The sequence below is a fragment of the Tursiops truncatus genome, chromosome 19 (genome assembly GCF_011762595.2).
Source record: "Tursiops truncatus isolate mTurTru1 chromosome 19, mTurTru1.mat.Y, whole genome shotgun sequence".
Classification (NCBI taxonomy): Eukaryota; Metazoa; Chordata; class Mammalia; order Artiodactyla; family Delphinidae; genus Tursiops; species Tursiops truncatus.
In genome coordinates, this window is record NC_047052.1 from 5,080,585 (window position 1) to 5,099,569 (window position 18,985).

An 18,985-nucleotide genomic window follows, 5' to 3' on the forward strand; every position below is an offset into this window, starting at 1 on the left:
AATATATGAGGCTCAAGGGAGTGTTGCTGTTACGTGCAGTTCCCTAAAGGGGCCAGTTCCTTGCTACTTCTTTGTAAATTTGCACCTTCCACTGCCTGGGCTTGGAAAGCCGCTTCCCGCAGTGCCACCTGGTCAGCTTTGGAGTTAATTCTTAAGACTCAGCTCAAGAGAAGATGGAAGTGAACAAACACTGGATGAGAGAACCAGGGCACATGGTGTGTGTCCTCAACAGCCTCCTGGCCGAATGGGGGAGGTGAGAAGCACTCAAGTGGGTGAGACAACTTTATTTCTCACCTGGGATGGAAAATGAAAGCTGGGATATATAAGTAGGCTCTATATCCCAGCTTCCCTTTCAGCTAGATGGGGGCCTTGATTCTGGCCAAGGGAAAGTGGGTGGACATGATAATGTCACTTCTGGATCCGGCCACAGGACTCCTGTAAGACCCTCCTCCCTCTCTTACTTCCACAGTGACCCTGGGGGCCACATATGGAAGAGACACTCTCACAAGATGGAAGGAGCCATCTCGCCATCCTACGCCCTGGGTCCTTGAATGATATTGTGACGATATTGTGGATCAGAGCCATCTCCCCATCCTATGCCCCAAAATGGACAAATGGATTGTGAGATGAGGGAGCAATAAATTTCTGTGTTAAGCTATTGAGAGTTGGGGCTTATCTATTATAGCAGCTAGTGTTACACATCCTTGTTAGGACTCTCACTGACAATTACAAAATGTGTGTGTGTGTGTGTGTGTGTGTGTGTATAAGCTGTGCTAAGTTATGCAAACAGGGGAAACCCCATCTGGGGTTGGGAGTGGGTGATGGAGGAAGGCTTCCAGGATGAGGCTATGTTTGGAATAATTGTTGAAGGATTAATTACAATGATAGCTAATAAGCATTGAGTTCTTTCTACATTACAGATGCCAGATTAGTCAAGTTTATCCTCCCAACAACCCTAGGTATTATCTTCTTTTACATTTGGAGAGAATGAGGCCAGGAGAGGTGAAGTAACTTGCCCAGAGTCCCACAGCTCTCAGTGGCAGAGTGGATAACAAAGCCAGCATGCTTACACACGACTCCATCCTGCCAGTATATGAGCAGGGCTTCACTACGTGGTGGTTACTTGGAGGCAGAGGCCAGGGGAAGCAACAGGAGCAAAGGCACAGAGAAGAAGAGAGACGCAAATACTCAGTATCCCCCACACAGATGGGGCGCTGAGCAATGGGTGGGCGCTAACTGTGGTGCTGAAAGAGGGGCTGCACGGAGGACAGACCTAGAAGGTCCCGGGGGAGAGGCCACGGTGGGCAAGGGGTGGCACTCTAGGCAGATGTCCTAGCACAGAGGCGAAGGAGAATGTGACGTATTTGGGGGAATCAGCAGATGTTGGCGAATCCACACAGAAGCCTGTACGTTCTAGTTTTGGCTGAAACACATGTACCCTTGAAGGCCTGTGTGTCAGCTTTGTGGGGAGAACAGCTGTGCACCAGGCTTGGCCGGTACGTGGACGTGGCCTTTATGACTGGCACACGGGATGAACTCCCTGGATACGTGTCAGGGAGTGAGCTGATGAATGAAACATGCAAATATGTCACGCAGCAAATAAGTGACCAGAAGCGCTGCCTCCAGCATCAGGCTCCTTGAGGCAGCCACACCAGTGCTCCATTCACTGCCCGCCTTGCCTTTTCTGTTCCTAGACATTCTGACACTGAGTGCCTCATCTTTTCAGCGACTGAGGCTCTCTATTCTGGCTCAGTAACTGCAGCCATCACAGAATTAAGTAATGACAAAGGGAGTTATTATCCAGCCTGGCTTCAGCTGGGGATGTAACCTGCAACCAAGAGACCTCGCTGTTGGAACGCTCACAGGACTGTCTAAGCAGTGACATGAAAAATGTCCCGTATAATTCCCCAGCTCAGAGCCATATATCCTCAGAGTCTTGACTCCACATTTCGTGGGGAATAATGCTGTTTTGTTGAGAAGGGGAAGAGGGTGTAATTAGATTCCTCATAAATGTTACATTCATCCTTGTTAATCAAAAATTAGTAGCTCTTAAAAAAAAATAAACACAACTCAGCTCCCCAGGAAGCTGACAGCAGTTCCCCTGGCCTGGTTAATTACACAAAATGAAACACAACGTGTTCCTTTGTCTGGTGACTGTGTAATTAACAAAATGAAATATAATGATGGTGATATTTGAGTGGCGGGATTAAAGGTGATTTTCAATTTTCTTCTTTATTTTTCTCTGTTAATTTTTCTACAGTGAGCATATATTGCTCATTAAACAGCATTTAAGTAACTTTAAAAAGGAAATATGATATTACATTCTAAAAACCTGTAAACAAAAGACATACTCTTCCTAAGCCCCTCCATCCCCATGCCCTGGCTCTCATGCCACCCCCTAGAAATACTTCCCTTCAGACAACTTCTGAGGCACTTTCCATTTTCTTTATCATCCCTACTATATTGGGAACCAACTGACATCTGATGCTGTTCCCACACTCGTGGCTGTTTGTTGAATGAATATAGGAATATAATTTTCACTTGTTGTCAGAAAACAACTGCTATTATTTTGAGTATTGACAACAGGAGGCAGGATGATGATGGATGGGGCTGTCACCGGGGCTTAGATCACCTTTCATCTGGTTGGCATGTTTGACGATGCCTGTGTTTTGGGGGCCATGTCTTACAAGTCACGCATCTATTGGCTAATGGCTTGCTGTGGGGCAGGCTCCATGTAAGATGTGGAGATGAACACAGTGAATGTGACTCAAGTCTTCCTCAAAGAGCTCACAGCTCAGAGTAGAACACAAGCAAATCAAGACACCTCCATAAGGGAAGGCTGTACCGTAGGGGTTGGCAAACTATTTGGCCTATAGGCCAAATCTGGCCCTCTGCCTGCTTGTGTAAATAAAGTTTTATTGGAACACGGCCACATCCATTGGTTAATGTGGCGGCTTCTGCATTACAACAGCAGAGTTGAGTAGTTGAGACAGACCATGTGGTCTGTGAAGCTTACATTACTTACCATCTGAACCTTTGTGGAGGACGTTTGCCAATTCCGGCTCTAACAGAGTATTCTGAGCAAGCAGCTGTGACTAAAGCAACAAGGTCAGGACTTGCCGACCCTGACTGCTGTCAAATCCAGCTCTCAGCGCTCCAAGCCAGGTGGCTCAGCTACGGGTGGAAGTCTTTCTGGTACTGCCTTTGTGGTTGAGTGAGAAACAGACTGGACCTCCGAGGGGAGTCTCGCTCTCCCCAGGAGGAGTTGAAGTACAGGTGGTCATGGTCCCTCATCAGCTTTCCAAGGCAGTAGTACCTGAGCACCCAGGTGACGCCATCTCCCCCAAGGTGGCCTCAGGGAGACTCAGCAGAGGCCAGGTGGCTGGCCAGGGACACTGGGAGAGAGTGGAGAGAGAGGAACATCTTCTTTCATCCTCTCAAGCCCAAAGGGGAGGCTCAAACCAAGGAAGAGCATCAAGTAATAATCAAATATGGAAATTTAATTGAGCATTTATCTACGCTGCTTATTAAAGTCAGACCTGATGGAACTTCTTTCCAGACTTTGCAAAAAGGTATTAAATATTAACCTATTTATCTACTTAATTGAGCATTTATCTACGCTGCTTATTAAAGTCAGACCCTGATGGAACTTCTTTCCAGACTTTGCAAAAAGGTATTAAATATTAACCTCTGAAAGCCTGGTTAAAAATTGGCTTTGAAAGTTGTTTATTTGAATTTATTCATTAAATAAACAAAAATGTCCTGAGTGCCTGCTATGTACCAGGCTCTGTTTAAGACCAGTGTGGTTCTTACCCTCAAGAGGCAGGGCAGGGAAATGGGCAGTGAACATGCAGGTAGACAGGCCAATCCTAGTTAAACAGTTACCAAATCGCCTCCAACACTGATTAGCCAACACTGAACTGTGTGCAGGTTAGGTTCCTATGAGCGTCTGGTCATGTTTTCATCAACCAAGCACTACACAACCTTGTCTTATGTGTGTTTCTGTTTAAAGATACCTTATATTATACATATCTATCTATCTATCTATCTATCTATCTATCTATCTATCTATCTATCTATCTATCTAGTTGATTCATTACATTGAACTCATGGCGGACAGGACTTCAACTCATGCCTGAAGGAAGCTCACCTAACACACGAGTTTTCTCCACAAGCCCCAGGAACACCAGTTAGCCTCTGAGCCCTCTGCTTGGGAACCATTTTAAACAGGGAAATCATCAACAAGAAGCTCAAAAACGTGAGTAACTCGGCACCTCACAGACTGTGAGAAGCAAACGTGTTTACAGTACGAGCTGAAATAACAAGGCAGAGCATCACTTCTTGGACCTCAGCTCGGGATGTGCATGTCGGTGACTCAAATTTTTCACTGTTCCGCGCTCATCTGCCAATGGCCGAGAAAGCATTGCAAGTATTTTTCCGTTACAAGTAAATTTTAGTGTGTAGGTGAACTGACAAATACAGAATATGCGAATAATGAGGATCAGCTGTGATTCAAGGCAGAGAGAATAGTTTCCAGAGTTCCTGAGTGGGGAAGATGCTGGAGGAAGACCACGAGGTTGGAGCGGAGACAGCCAGAAGGAGAGTGAGAAGAGAAAGGGGTGGGAGCAGGGCCGACCGGGAGGATGCTGCCGGGAGAGTGCATTGTGAGGAGGCAGGGATGCAAGGGGAGATCAGTGGGGACGCGACGACGTGCCTTAGACCAAGTGTGTGCGGCGGAGCTGCCAAGAAATGCACAGATTGAAGACCTAATTGGAGATGGACCTGCTATGACAGTTGATGTGTTTCACCAATAACTAGACAGCCTATGTTTTAATTATTTGTGAAATATTTACTTTTTGAGCTAGAGATGTTCAAGTTTTAGACATTCAGGGTAAAATATCACATAGTAATCACTCGCCCATAGATTTCCAGTCCCAGGCAACAGCTCAGTTGTAGGCATTCCATGAAGGACAGTCAGATGGATGCCAGCGTGGGTTCCGAAAGACATCTTTTCATGATCTCAGTCTACTGGATCCCCTGGTCCTCCCATCTTCACAGATTTTTAAAAGACGCCCCAGACACAAAGAATACAGAAAGGAAACTGATCCTCTAAACACTGACCCTAAAGTTTAGTCAGTGACATAAAGATCCCAACTGGAACAGAATTTTGAAGAAATTTTATGGGAATTTTAAGAAGCTATAGGGAGGGTGGGAGGGAGACACAAGAGGGAGGAGATCTGGGGATATATGTATATGTATAACTGATTCACTGTGTTATAAAGCAGAAACTAACACCATTGTAAAGCAATTATACTTCAATAAAGATGTTAAAAAAAATAAAGAAGCTGAATATTCTGCTGGATACAGGTTCTGTTCTGTTTTGTTTTAAATGACAGCTTCTCCTCTTACAAAATAAAAGAAAAATATTTTCCTGTTAAAATATTCTCTGGCATAAACACATCTGAACTTGAATTCCAACCCTTCCACTAACAAACTGCGCAACCTCAGCACATTTTGGTACCTTGGTTTCTCATCTATAGAACGGAGATAACCATATACACTTCAGGGGTGCCCAGGGCAGTGGCAAGATTTCTAGATGCCACATTTAGTTAGTTTTTGCATTTGCCTTTTCTATGTCATTATGCTCCCTTTTTTATTCACGGTTCCTATTCTTTTCCCCTAACCACTTTAAACATACTTATTTTATAGTCTAGTTCTTTTTTTTTAACCCACAGATTTCCTTTCCTTCCGAGCCCAGCTGTGGATTCCATGAGTGAGGGGGTTACTCTTGCAGAAAGGGCATCTCCTTTTGCCGGCCCACCATGATGCAGGCTTATGGCACAGACGGTCTTTGGTGCTGCCTATTTTCTGGCTGAACACACTTTCACTCCTGTTCCGGAGCCGCAGAGTCATAGAGCATTTCTGACCCCACCCTTTAAATTTACAGAAGAAATGGGCCCAAAGTAGAAAAGTGGCTTTCACAGTGCTGTGCTGAATCATATCAGAGCTGGACACAAAAGGAAAAATGAGTTACACCAATCCTACTCTACTTAAGAATCTGATATTTTGTTTATCATGAATTTTTACGTTAACCTTGATTTTAAAAAATCACTGCATTAAAAGATGACCTGGGGGGCTTCTCTGGTGGCGCAGTGCTTAGGAGTCTGCCTGCCAACGCAGGGGACATGGGTTTGAGCCCTGGTCCGGGAAGACTCAACATGCCACGGAGCAACTAAGCCGGTGCGCTACAATCACTGAGCCTGCGCTCTAGAGCCTGTGAGCCACAACTACTGAACCTGCACACCACAAATACTGAAGCCTGCGCACCTAGAGCCCATGCTCCACAACAGAGAGAAGCCACTGCAGTGAGAAGCCCGCGCACCGCAATGAAGAGTAGCCCTGCTCGCCGCAACTAGAGAAAGCCCGTGCGCAGCAACGAAGACCCAACACAGCCATAAATAAATAAACTTTTTTTAAAAAAGAACGAGGATCTGTCTTGATGGCCGAGATTTCTGTGTGCCGAGGAGAATGCTTTGCTCACCTTGCCAGCTCTGGTCGGAGGTCTCTGAGAGTCAGCCCAGAGCCTTGCCTTCCTCCTTCACCGCCCCACCTCCTGCTCTGCCTCCCTCTCCACCCGTGGTGCCCTGTGAAGACTGACCTGCCTCTGGCCCATGAGCGCCATGTGCTCATTCTGAGACAGGGAGCTCTCAGCACAGCAACTGCATGTGCAAACGTTGGCCCCTCAGATCACAAGCACCTGTCCTCACAGAGTGCTCCCAGGGACAGCTGTGGCCTCAAAGTCGGCCACAGGGAGGTCACAGGCATTGTGGGAAACTCCAATTTGCAGAAAGGGTTTCTAGTGGACGTTGTCATTTCTGGCTGTTTACCATCTTTCATCGTTCCTCACAGCATCCCAGGCTCCCTTGTGGACAAACAAACCCCCGTTTTGTGCAATGTTGGTGATGGGAGGTAGCCCCAATCTGATTCTTGCCCGGATGCAGTAGGAGTGATATGGGACATGCAACTTAGCTCCAGCAAACGCGACACTCTTTCAATGAATGAGTGATGTGGGAGGCGGGTGGTGGAGCTCACGTTCATGGCATGGGAAGTGTAACCTGAGAACCAGGCTGATCCCTTTGTGGGGATCACATTGTCTTCCCTCTTGAGTCCTATTTGGTGGCCACTCATTTTTTCCCAGCTTATCCTCTGACCTCCTGTCCAATCTGTGATCACCTATGTCAATCGTGGAAATTCTTGTGTTATTCCACTTAACAGAGCTGACAGTGGTTCTACTGCTTGCAGCTCCAGCCATGGATCCTGACAGATCTTGGACTAGAAATACTCAGAGGTGCTGAACTGTACTGTCCTCTTTTGCTCATAGGTAACGGTGTGCTTGCTTCATCTCTCTTCAAAAATGCAACCAGATGTGAAACTTGTTTGGGTGACAGAGTCTCTGTAAGTCATGGTGTTATTTGCCCGGCATCATATGCTTTGCAGAGCATCTTTAAATATTGATAAATTTAACCCCTATGCCCAAACCAGGAACAGTTTTACCAGTAGAAAATATGACTATGTTTTATGTATGCTCTAGAAAGACTGCAAAATCAAGCATACCTGTCCACCAAAGAGTCAACCTGCAAACCTTCAAAAACCAGTCATTTGAGTCTTATTTTTAATAATGGTTCACCATGCATCCATTTGCTCTGTCATCTTGAGTACTTGCTTGCAGGAAAGCAAAGCGCAGATGACAAAACATAATATTTAAAAGCTTCTATCTGCTCCCTTCCATTTCCCTAGGAATGGGGATTGTGGCCATTCCTAGGGAGTGCCACCATGAACTCTACCAGTGAGATGCCTTGGGCCAGCTTGTGGGCCACCAGCAGAGTTCTCCAGGAGCAAACGTGGAAACCTATCATCATTCTTGGGAGCTGTGACTAACTTTCATTAAGTCACTTCCCTAATAAGTGTTTCCATAGACTTGCTTTCCTGTGAGTCCATAACGCCTGAATATCACGGACTGTAGAAAAACACTCCTTTCCTTCTCGAAGAGCCACCTTTAGGGAACGGCTACATGTTACGTTCTTTGCTGAGAATGATAATCGGGTAGTTAAGGGCATATAGGTGCCAGGCACTGTGCTCTAAGCACTTTACCTGAATGATCCGGTTTTTCCTCCACAGTGACTCTACAACCTATTATTTGCCTCATTTTACAAGTGGGGAAAAAGGCACAGAGAAATTGAATGCCCAAGGTTACACATCTGGAAAATGGATGAGTGGGGATTTGTGCTCCGGAAGCCTCGTACTAGGCAGCAGTTGGGGCCACCAGAGTCCCTGGGCTCTGCTACTTCTCTTTGAGAGGCCATATGAGACTGGGGGCCTGTCCCTTTCCAGGGAAGCCCTCTGGGGCAGCCCCTGGAGACAAGATGGAGTCTCTGATAGAATGAAAAGTCAAGAGATGTTTCCTTCGCATCCATTGAGAAAACACATCTTTCACAGTTGCGATTTTCTAATGTTTCCTAATTAAAGTTTGGCAACATTAGGAAAGGATTTTATGATGGACCGTTTGTTCTCTCTAAGGTAACCATACATACAGGAGCAGAGGGAAGTGAATTAAATGGAAAAGAGCCCTGAGACAGGGGCAGCCAGGGAAAACGGTAGCATCATCAATAGTGCAGCAGGTGCATGTCCAGCAGGTGAGGACGTCCCTGTCTGATGACAGTGGGAAGAGCTTCTGTGTGAGGAGAAGCCCGCGCCTGGACGCACACCCGCCTGAAGGCTTTCTGCAACCTCTGGTCCAGGCAGCTCTGCCCAAACCACCTCCCCGTGGTTCTTAGAGGCAGCTGGGCAGCAGTGGTGTTGGCTGTGGCATTCGGTGGCAGGGGATGTCATAGATTTGAAGACTATCAGGCAAAAATCAGAAATGGAATGTGCAATTTTATTCTGAAAAGTAGAAGTCCGGTAGAGCAAAGTTGTCGCTGAGGGGTGAGCTTCTCTGGCATTAGTTGGTTTAGGAGGCAGAGTGTGGATAGGTGAGAGGTCTGTCTTGCAATTCAGTTTCCTGCATGTGAATCCCTGTGACCTCTGGCAAGTTCTCCAATCTCCCTCCGCCTCATTGGCCTCACCTGTGAAATGGGGCGATCGTTGTGCCTTCCTCACAGGGCTGTTGTGAAATCAGAGGCGACTGTACATAAAAGGCATGGAGAACAGTGCCTGGGACACAGTGAATGCTGGCTACTCTGTTGCAGCCGTGAACACATTAGTGCTGCCACAAGAAAGACGCTGATTTAGACTGAATGTGTTAGGAAAGGGGACCAGAGGAGGGAGCACAAGATGCTGATGGCAGAAGAGAAGGAGATGGACGGGGCCAGGCCGACCTGGGGCTGATCAGCTCCTGGTTGCAAGTATCCATGCCGTCCTGGGGCCCAAGGAAGCAGTGCCTGGCAGACCCTGGATCTGCCGCTCCGGGGTCTGGCTGCCAGCTAAGAGCACGTGCTGTATTTAACTGCGCTGGCTCAGTGACTCTCAAGCAGCTGCCTCGTGTACAACATTCTGGGCAGGGCTGCTCCACAGAACGTCAGAATGTCTGAGCACTTCACCCCAGGGCCTCCTTTCTTTTCCACCTTTGCTCACCTCTTTGGAGATCTCAAAGGCTCAGGGATGTAAATTCCACCTGCATGTGGCTGACGCCCTGACTTTTATCTCAAGCCCAGACTCTCCCTGCTGGCCAGGCCACCCGCTCCCTGGTTCCATCTCAAACTCAGCACGATCAGAACTGAGCCCTGACATTCCCCTCCCCCAAGTCACTTCTCTAGTGAGCTTGTCTATTTCATAAACATCCACGCTGCTCTTCCAATTGTTTAGGACAAAAACCTCAGAGTCAACCTTCATTCTACTCTCTCTCTCCTTCTCTCTCTCTCCCTCTCTCTTCTCTCTCTCTCTCTCACACACACACACACCCCACACATCTGGTTAGCAAATCACCTTTGCCACTGTAACCTAGCGGGGCCCTATGGGGCCTTCCTGGGACAGGGACAGACCCCTCCCCCAATACCCTACCCTCTGCTTTAGTTCTTCTCTGAAGTACCTACCTAGATAATAGTATCTGATGCATATTTCCTGGGTTTTTCAGATGCTAAAACCACGACCAAATGGAAGAAATTAACTACTTGATGATCATGAGCACACAGCCCCCAGACCTTCTGGTGCCTAAGGACTGATCACCAACAAGCAGAGAATTGTGCACGAGCTGATTACACACCCTGGGATGCTAGTCCCTCACCCGGCCCTTCAAAATGCTTTGCTGAAAACCTTCAGGGAGTCTGGGGGTTTTTTGAGCATGAGTCACCTCTTCTCCTTGGATGGCCCTGCAATAAACCTTTCTCTGCTCCAAACCCCGATGTTTCAGTTTGTTTGGCCTCACTGTGCGTCGGGCACATGAACTTGCATTCGGCAACACGACTACCTTCCAAACATTTCCAGTATCTGCCTGCTTCTCACTGCTTCCACTGCTACTGCCAAGTCCAAACCCTCTCCACCTCTCACCTGGATTATTGCAGCACCCTCCCCACTGGTCCTCTGCTGTCTCCTTTCCCCACCCACTGTCTTCTAAAAGCACCAGAGCCTTTAACTTCCCATGTTATGTCTTATTTATAGTAAAAACTTTACCCCCACTCAATTCTGGCCTCATCTCCCACCTGCCCTCACCCCCTGGATCACTCTGCACAGGCACACTGACCTCCCCACCCCATCTCACACACCTGAACACCCTGCCTCAGGGCCTTTGCACCTGTCATTTCCCCTACTTGGACAACTCTTCCCCAGATATCTGCATGGCTCACCCTTCACTTCCTTCAGTTCTTTACTGAGATGTCAGACCCCACTGCTTTCTCTGCTTTATTTTCTTTCTTTGCTACTATACTATTTATTTATTTAATTAAAAAATTTTTTTTTGCAATTTTGGAATTTTATTTTTAATATAGCAGGTTCTTATTAGTTATCCATTTTATACATATGAGTGTGTATATGTCAATCCCAATCTCCCAATTCACCCCACCCCCTTTCCCCCCTTGGTGTCCATACCTTTGTTCTCTACATCTGTGTCTCAATTTCTGCCCTGCAAACCGGTTCATCTGTACCATTTTTCTAGGTTTCTGACTTACTTCACTCTGTATGACAGTCTCTAGATCCATCCATGTCTCTACAAATGACCCAATTTTGCTCCTTTCAATGGCTGAGTAATACTCCATTGTATATACGTACCACACCTTCTTTATCCATTCCTCTGTCGATGGGCATTTAGGTTGCTTCCATGTCCTGGCTATTGTAAACAGTGCTGCAATGAACATTGGGGTGCATATGTCTTTTTGAATTATGGTTTTCTCTGGGTATATGCCCAGTAGTGGGATTGCTGGGTCACAGGGTAATTCTATTTTTAGTTTTTTAAGGAACCTCCATACTGTTCTCCATAGTGGTCGTATCAGTTTACATTCCCACCAACAGTGTAGGAGGGTTCCCTTTTCTCCACACCCTCTCCAGAATTTGATGTTTGTAGATTTTCTGATGAAGCCCATTCTAACTGATGTGAGGTGATGCCTCATTGTAGTTTTGATTTGCATTTCTCTAATAATTAGTGATGTTGAGCAGCTTTTCATGTGCTTCTTGGCCATCTGTCTGTCTTCTTTGGAGAAATGTCTATTTAGGTCTTCTGCCCATTTTTGGATTGGGTTGTTTGTTTTTTTAATATTGAGCTGCATGAGCTGTTTATATATTTTGGAGATTAATCCTTTGTCTGATGATTCATTTGCAAATATTTTCTTCCATTCTGAGGGCTGTCTTTTCGTCTTCTTTATGGTTTCTTTTGCTGTGAAAAAGCTTTTAAGTTTCATTAGGTCTCATTTGTTTATTTTTATTTCCATTACTCTAGGAGGTGAATCAAAAAAAATCTTGCTGTGATTTATGTCAGAGTGTTCTTCCTATGTTTTCCTCTAAGAGTTTGACAGTGTCCAGTCTTACATTTAGGTCTCTAATCCATTTTGAGTTTATTTTTGTGTATGGTGTTAGGGAGTGTTCTAATTTCATTCTTTTACATGTAGCTGTCCAGTTTTCCCAGCACCACTTATTGAAGAGAGTGTCTTTTCTCCATTGTATATCCTTGCCTCCTTTGTCATAGATTAGTTGACCATAGGTGCATGGGTTTATCTCTGGGCTTTCTGTCCTGTTCCATTGATCTATATTTCTGTTTTTGTGCCAGTACCATATTGTCTTGATTACTGTAGCTTTGTAGTATAGTCTGAAGTCAGGGAGTCTGATTCCTCCAGGTCCGTTTTTTCCCCTCAAGACTGCTTTGGCTATTCGGGGTCTCTTGTGTCTCCATACAAATTTTAGTATTTTTTGTTCTAGTTCTGTAAGAAATGCCATGGGTAATTTGATAGGGATTGCACTGAATCTGTAGATTGCTTGGGGTAGTATAGTCATTTTCACAATATTGATTCTTCCAATCCAAGAACATGGTATATCTCTCCATCTGTTGGTATCATCTTTAATTTCCTTCATCAGTGTCTTACAGTTTTCTGCATACAGGTTTTTTGTCTCCCCAGGTAGGTTTATTCCTAGGTATTTTATTCTTTTTGTTGCAGTGGTAAATGGGAATGTTTCCTTAATTTCTCTTTCAGATGTTTCGTCATTGGTGTATAGGAATGCAAGAGATTTCTGTACATTAATTTTGTAACCTGCAACTTTACCAAATTCATTGATTAGCTCTAGTAGTTTTCTGGTGGCATCTTTAGGATTCTCTATGTATAGTATCATGTCATCTGCACACAGTGACAGTTTTACTTCTTCTTTTCCAATTTGTATTCCTTTTATTTCTTTTTCTTCTCTGATTGCTGTGGCTAGGACTTCCAAAACTATGTTGAATAATAGTAGTGAGAGTGAACATCCTTGTCGTGTTCCTGATCTTAGAGGAAATGCTTTCAGTTTTTCACCATTGAGAATGGTATTTGCTGTGGGTTTGTTGTATATGGCCTTTATTATGTTGAGGTAGGTTCCCTCTATGCCCAATTTCTGGAGAGTTTTTATCATAAATGGGTATTGAATTTTGTCAAAAGCTTTTTCTGCATCTATTGAGATGATCATATGGTTTTTCTTCTTCACTTTGTTAATATGGTGCATCACATTGATTGATTTGCATATACTGAAGAATTGTTGCATCCCTGGGATAAATCCCACTTGATCATGGTGTATGATCCTTTTAATGTGTTGTTGGATTCTGTCTGCTAGTATTTTGTTGAGGATCTTTGCATCTATATTCATCAGTAACATTGGTCTGTAATTTTCTTTTTTTTAGTATCTTTGTGTGGTTTTGGTAACAGGGTGATGGTGGCTTCATAGAATGAGTTTGGCAGTGTTCCTTCCTCTGAAATTTTTTGGAAGAGTTTGAGAAGGATGGATGTTAGCTCTTCTCTAAATGTTTGATAGAATTCACCTGTGAAACCATCTGGTCCTGGACTTTTGTTTGTTGGAAGATTTTTAATCACAGTTTCAAATTCATTACTTGTGACTGGTCTGTTCATATTTTCTATTTCTTCCTGGTTCAGTCTTGGAACATTATAGCTTTCTAAGAGTTTGTCCATTTCTTCCAGGTTGTCCATTTTATTGGCATAGAGTTGCTTGTAGTAGTCTCTTAGGATGCTTTGTATTTCTGTGGTGTCTGTTGTAACTTCTCCTTTTTCATTTCTAATTTTATTGATTTGAGTCCTCTCCCTCTTTTTCTTGATGAGTCTGGCTAATGGTTTATCAATTTTGTTTCTCTTCTCAAAGAACCAGCTTTTAGTTTCATTGATCTTTGCTATTGTTTTCTTTGTTTCTATTTCATTTATTTCTGCTCTGATCTTTATGATTTCTTTCCTTCTAGTACCTTTGGGTTTTGTTTGTTCTTCTTTCTCTAGTTCCTTTAGGTGTAAGGTTAGATTGTTTATTTGAGATGTTTGTTGTTTCTTGAGGTAGGATTGTATTGCTATAAACTTCCCTCTTAGAACTACTTTTGCTGCATCCCATAGGTTTTGGATCGTCATGTTTTTACTGTCGTTTGTCTCTAGGTATTTTTTGATTTCCTCTTTGATTTCTTCAGTGATCTCTTGGTTATTTAGTAACATATTGTTTAGCCTCCATGTGTTTGTGTTTTTTACATTTTTTCCCCCTGTAACTGATTTCTAATTCATCCCTATGGGTACAGGATACCCATAGTATAGGATGAAGCCCTATACTATTTATTTTAAATTTTATTTTCTTGTTTATTTTCTATTTCCCCCTGTGGGAATGTAACATCCATGATGACAGATAATTTTAACTGTTTCTACTGCTTCTGTATCCCCAGTGCCTAAAAAGGGGCCTGGCATATTTTAGGTGTTCATTAAACATTTGTGGAATGAATGAAAAATTCAACGATTAAAGAGGTGGCTTGGGCTTCCCTGGTGGCACAGTGGTTGAGAGTCCGCCTGCCGATGCAGGGGACACGGGTTCGTGCCCCGGTCTGGGAGGATCCCACATGCCGTGGAGCGGCTGGGCCTGTGAGCCATGGCCGCTGAGCCTGCGCATCCGGAGCCTGTGCTCCGCAACGTGTGAGGCCACAACAGTGAGAGGCCCGCGTACCGCAAAAAAAAAAAAAAAAAAAAAAAGAGGTGGCTTATTTCATCCTAACCCAAATCCAGAGGCCCCATTTCACACATGCAGCCCTCACCTGGGAGACCAAGGCTGTTAAAAGTCGGCTACATAAAGTCTGATCTTATCCTGAGATTCCTGCCGACACCATTAGACTATACAAGGAAAACTCTGAATTAAACATATTAGGAGAACTGTAGTTTAGAGTCTCATCACTTGAAAACAAAGCTTCACGATCCTTTTGGAAATCAAACTGGGAGGAGAGATGAAGCACATTTCTTGAATTAGTTACAAGATTCTCTGTCTGCGGTTTCATTACCTGTGTTAGTGCTAATGCTGTGATAAGCCCTTCACGAGTGTGCAAGGTTGGTGATTGACAGATAGAGATAATAAAATACATCGGCTATTTTCCCTGACTTCTGTTGCGATCCTGAAGTATGTGGCCTTCTCAATCAATGCTATATTGGTAGCTTCTGTAGCAACCCTCATCTAATTCAAATGCCTTTATTAAAAAAAAAAGAAAAACGAGCTAAGCAGATTTAACAGCTTAGAAGACACAGCGAGAAACAATATTAACATTTCTCAGTATTTTCTTTATTGGTTCTGAGAATTAATTTCTTAGGCTGCAAAGAGTGACCATCATAATTATACTAAAATATAACCAATTTGAAACCATGTTGTCAATAATGAAAGTCTGGCCCATGACCAGTTTATAACAACATAGATGGACGTTGAAAAGGTGGGTACATTGTAAAATAACCTTTCAACTGTTTTTCCAAACGGTCAGACGTTTCATAGTAACCAAATCGAGCACCTCTAATTTAGGTTAATAATGAAAATCTTCCATCTCTGGATCACTATAAAAGCCAGTATTCTATTTTTAGCCACTGAAGCTGTTTAATCTTTAAAGATTCAGTTGTTTAATTTATTAGACCTTGTTTCCCACTGCCATCTTCATAACAGAAAATCTGATTGCTAAAAATAAGAGTCAGCTGTTTTAATATGTTTACATAAATAATTAAAAATTCTACAGCAGAGTATGCAATACGATGTATTGCCACCATAAACTTCCAATGGAAGGATGTCACTTTAATTAAAAATTACAAAGGTGCCACTGTAAACAATTCATTTACATTTCAAGCTCTGTGTTGACTCAAGAGAGGAATAACTCATTAAAAAAAAAAACAAACCGCAATGACCTCAGCCCAAATCCTATTACTGAGGTCAGTAGCCACGTTTAATTAAGATGAAGTGTTAATAATATATTTTAGTGGATGGAGGCTCTTTTCATTTCCCCAGGTAGAAATGTTATTATTTGGTCTTTAACTTCTGATTAAAATTTAAAAGGTGGGAGTCACCGCAAATTAAACTCTTAAATCTGGTTTTGAAATCTGGTTTTTTGAAAAGGGGAGTTACAGCCCTCCTTTCTCCTCCCAATAAATGGTGAGCTACTGCACATTCTGAACCTCTGTGTTCCTGAGAAATGACAGTGGTGGCAAAAATCCTAATTTCCAGGGGAACTGATTTTTGCCGTCTGCTTCCAAAGGCCTTAGAAGATACCGAACAAAAGGTCCCATAGCCAGCTGATGACTTTTGCTTGATTTCCTATCATTTTTTTGTGTGTGATTTCCTTTGAATGGGCTCCAATATTAGATTAAATGAGGTGTTAAAGAAAAAGGCTTGATGACTCACAAGAAGACCAGCAAAACCCGAAATTGGGCCTTTTAACAAATCTTTTGGGACTGAATTTTCATCACCACATGTTGCATTCGGTACCAGTTTGAGTCCATGAATGAAGCTACCTTGGAGCTTAAAAGCCTCCAAGTCTAGAGGAGGAAGGGAAGGGAAATGACTTAAAAAGACCCAAAGAAATCAGAACAAAGTAGGCTGTGGTTTTCAGAGTGATGAGGATCTAATCTGGATCTGATTCAGATATTCTGTGTTCAAAGGATGGGTTCAATTTGGATCATGGCTTTGGAAGAAGGGCCGGCGGATGGACCTGACTCCTTAGTGTAACTTTCACAGAACTGGGAAGCCCAGTGAAAGGCCGATCGGTCCTGCTCAGGCTTCCCTCCTGGGATTGGTTTAAAACAAGGCCACATGCAAATATTTCCATGGTTGGTAGACACTAGACAATACCTGAAGATGAAAAATAATAGTAATCACAATGAACCATGTCCGTTTACGCACAAAACGTCTGCACGCAGAAACTCCACTCCAGCTGCTGGCAAACCATGCTATACCTGTTTACTAAGCACTTCCAAAGGCCAAGCGCTGGGCTGTTTTAAGACCTACGACTGGTGCAGCCAATATGGAAAACAGTATGGAGGTTCCCCCAAAAACTAAAAATAGAGTTGCCATATGATCCAGCAATCCCACTCCTGGGCATATACCCAGACAACACTACAATTCAAAAAGATACACGCACCCCTATGTTCACAGCAGCACTGTTCACAATAGCCAGGACATGGAAGCAACCTAAATGTCCGTCCACAGATGAATGGGTAAAGAAGATATTGCACATATATACAATGGAATACTGCTCAGCTATAGAAAGAATGGAATAATGCCATTTGCAGCAACATGGGTGAACCTAGAGATTATCATACTAAGTGAAATGAGTCAGAAAGACAAAGACAAATACCATATGATATTACTCATATGTGGAATCTAAAATATGATACAAATGAACTTATCTACGAAACAAAAACAGACTCACAGACATAGAGAACAGAGTTGTGGCTGCCAAGGCGGAAGGAGGGTGGGGGAGGGATGGATTGGGAGTTTTGGGTTAGCAGATGAAAACTATCATACACAGAATGGATAAACAACAAGGTCCTACTATATAGCACAGGGAATTATATTCAATATCCTGAGATAAACCATAATGGAAAAGAATATGAAAAAGAATGTATATGTATAACTGAAGCACTTTGCTGTGCAGCAGAAACTGACACAACATTGTAAATCAACTACACTCCAATAAAATAATAAAAAAAAAGGACCTCTGAGCCTCTAAGAATTTTCTCTGTCCATGGTGGCCTCCTCCCAAGTCATAGCAAATATATTGAAATGTATCCACATTGCAAGTACATTTTTTGCATGTAAAATTTTTGAGATAATTTTTATATCACTACTTTTGCTTTTGGAATTATTTGACTACTGGAAATATTTCACTAATAATCCCCTATGATTTCTCTAGTGCCGACTCAGACATTCTACAATGAGAGATCTACAAACAGTGGGCAAATGTAAAGACATTTTTGCAAATATTAAATTCAACCTGCCAGGACACGGAAGCAAGCTAAATGTCCATCAACAGAGGAATGGATAAAGAAGATGTGGTACATATATACAATGGAATATTACTCAGCCATAAAAAGGAACGAAATTGAGTTATCTGTAGTGAGGTGGATGGACCTAGAGTCTGTCATACAGAGTGAAGTAAGTTAGAAAGAGAAAAACAGATACCATATGCTAATGCATATATATGGAATCTTGAAAAGCGGTACTGATGAACCTAGGGGCAGGGCAGGAATAAAGACGTAGATGTAGAGAATGGACTTGAGGGCACAGGGGGGAAGGGGAAGCTGGGATGAAGTGAGCGAGTAGCACTGACATATATACACTACCAAATGTAAAATGGATGGCTAGTGGGAAGCAGCTGCATAGCACAGGGAGATCAGCTCGTTGCTTTGTGACCACCTAGAGGGGTGGGATAGGGAGGGTGGGAGGGAGGGGATATGGGGATATATGTGTACATATAGCTGATTCACTTTGTTGTACAGCAGAAACTAACACAACACTGTAAAGCAATTATACTCCAATAAAGATGTGAAAAAAAAATTCAACCTGCTAAAGTCATGGTGCTGTGGACACTCGATCTTATTAACTTCAATGTTGCTGTTTTCTTTTCCATCTTTGGAGATGATAGATTATGTGTTCACGTCCTTGACATTTTTGTAGGCTCCTGGAAAGTTTGAAGGTCTTGGTGCTGGGCCTTGGTGCTTCATTAATTAAATGGTACTGATGAGGCCCTTGTGTTTTACCAGGGATGGATATAAACATGATCGTTCCCCTCAGAGAGCCCGAGGTTCAGTGGAAGATGGACCATTAGGTCAGGAATCACAGTAAAGCACGACGAGCATTACACTAGACGTTCAGAAAGCCCTTTGGAGTGCAGTCTGAAGGTCAGGGTAGCCCACCTGCAGAGGCGATGCCTAAACTAACATCAGAAGGACATGCAGCTGTGGGCGAGGCGGTGGCGAGGAAAGCCCCAGGAGTTCACCTCATTTGCCTGTTTTCTTTCCATAAACCGAGGTTCAGA

At 43.6% G+C, this 18,985-nt stretch overlaps 1 protein-coding gene across 1 annotated transcript in view; it reads right to left on the bottom strand.

Annotated features, from left to right (window-relative positions):
• The window catches only part of CDH13 (cadherin 13), a 1,012,702-nt gene that overhangs the window by 67,957 nt on the left and 925,760 nt on the right, over positions 1–18,985 (bottom strand). The gene's annotated exons all lie outside the window — the stretch shown is intronic.